This window comes from Bison bison, unplaced genomic scaffold (assembly GCF_000754665.1).
Source record: "Bison bison bison isolate TAMUID 2011002044 unplaced genomic scaffold, Bison_UMD1.0 scf7180017864306, whole genome shotgun sequence".
Lineage (NCBI taxonomy): Eukaryota > Metazoa > Chordata > Mammalia > Artiodactyla > Bovidae > Bison > Bison bison.
The window spans coordinates 126,078-127,046 of record NW_011494878.1 but is presented as its reverse complement, the minus strand read 5'-3'; positions in this window follow the sequence as shown (position 1 = coordinate 127,046).

The window sequence follows — 969 nt, the reverse complement described above, 5'->3', positions numbered from 1 at the left end:
TCACTCTCCACTTTCAATTTCATCAAGAGGCTTTTGAGTTCCTCTTCACTTTCTGCCATAAGGGTGGTGTCATCTGCATATCTGAGGTTATTGATATTTCTCCCGGCAATCTTGATTCCAGCTTGTGTTTCTTCCAGTCCAGTGTTTCTCACGATGTACTCTGCATATAAGTTAAATAAACAGGGTGACAATATACAGCCTTGACGTACTCCTTTTCTTATTTGGAACCAGTCTGTTGTTCCATGTCCAGTTCTAACTGTTGCTTCCTGACCTGCATACAAATTTCTCAAGAGGCAGATCAGGTGGTCTGGTATTCCCATCTCTTTCAGAATTTTCCACAGTTTATTGTGATCCACACAGTCAAAGGCTTTGGCATAGTCAATAAAACAGAAATAGATGTTTTTCTGGAGCTCTCTTGCTTTTTCCATGATCCAGCGGATGTTGGTAATTTGATCTCTGGTTCCTCTGCCTTTTCTAAAACCAGCTTGAACATCAGGAAGTTCACGGTTCACATATTGCTGAAGCCTGGCTTGGAGAATTTTGAGCATTACTTTACTAGCGTGTGAGATGAGTGCAATTGTGCGGTAGTTTGAGCATTCTTTGGCATTGCCTTTCTTTGGGATTGGAATGAAAACTGACCTTTTTCAGTCCTGCAGCCACTGCTGAGTTTTCCAAATTTGCTGGCATATTGAGTGCAGCACTTTCACAGCATCATCTTTCAGGATTTGGAATAGCTCAACTGGAATTCACCTCCTCCAAAAAGGGGCCTTAGGCTTGGATACCTTATAAGGTGCCTAAGTTAACCCTTTCCTTACTAGTGGGAATCCAACGTGGTACAACTTTGGAAGATACTTTGGTAGTTTATTACAAATCCAAATATACTTCTTTTACTATATAATCCAGCCATTGTGATCCTTAGTATTTCCCCAGTGGTGCTGAAAAACATATGCTTACTCAAAAACTAGCACA